We start from the raw sequence: 452 nt of genomic DNA, 5'->3' as shown, positions 1-452 counted from the left end.
GCGAGCTGGGTCGGTGGGCCCCCGGGCCGCACGGGCCCCGAAGCCGGCCAGCCGGTCCCCCCGCGCCAGGAGGAAGGGCAGGGCAAAGCGGCCGCTCATGGAGGGGCTGACGAGAACGGGCCTCCACATGCCCAGCTCCTGGAGGACATGGTCCAGGAAAGCCACCCGGCCCTGTGCTGTGGCCACCATCTCCGCCGGGGGCGAATCCCCGTAGCCTGGCATGGGGCAGAGGGCATGGGGTGGGCGTGGGGCAGGGGGGATTGTGCAGCCTGCAACGGTCTCTCTCCCCCCCAAGGCTCAGCTGGCTTGGCAAAAAATGGGCACCCAATCAAGCCCCAGCAGTTGTTCAGCCACAGCCATGCGCCAGCCAGACCAAGCCAACCCCAACCCAGGTTTGGGTGACCACGGAGGTCAATGCCCCGGGGCAAAGCCAGATCCCAGGCACACTGTGC

The sequence above is a fragment of the Pygoscelis adeliae genome, unplaced genomic scaffold (genome assembly GCF_000699105.1).
Source record: "Pygoscelis adeliae isolate BGI_AS28 unplaced genomic scaffold, ASM69910v1 Scaffold94, whole genome shotgun sequence".
Classification (NCBI taxonomy): Eukaryota; Metazoa; Chordata; class Aves; order Sphenisciformes; family Spheniscidae; genus Pygoscelis; species Pygoscelis adeliae.
This window is presented reverse-complemented; position numbering follows the sequence as displayed.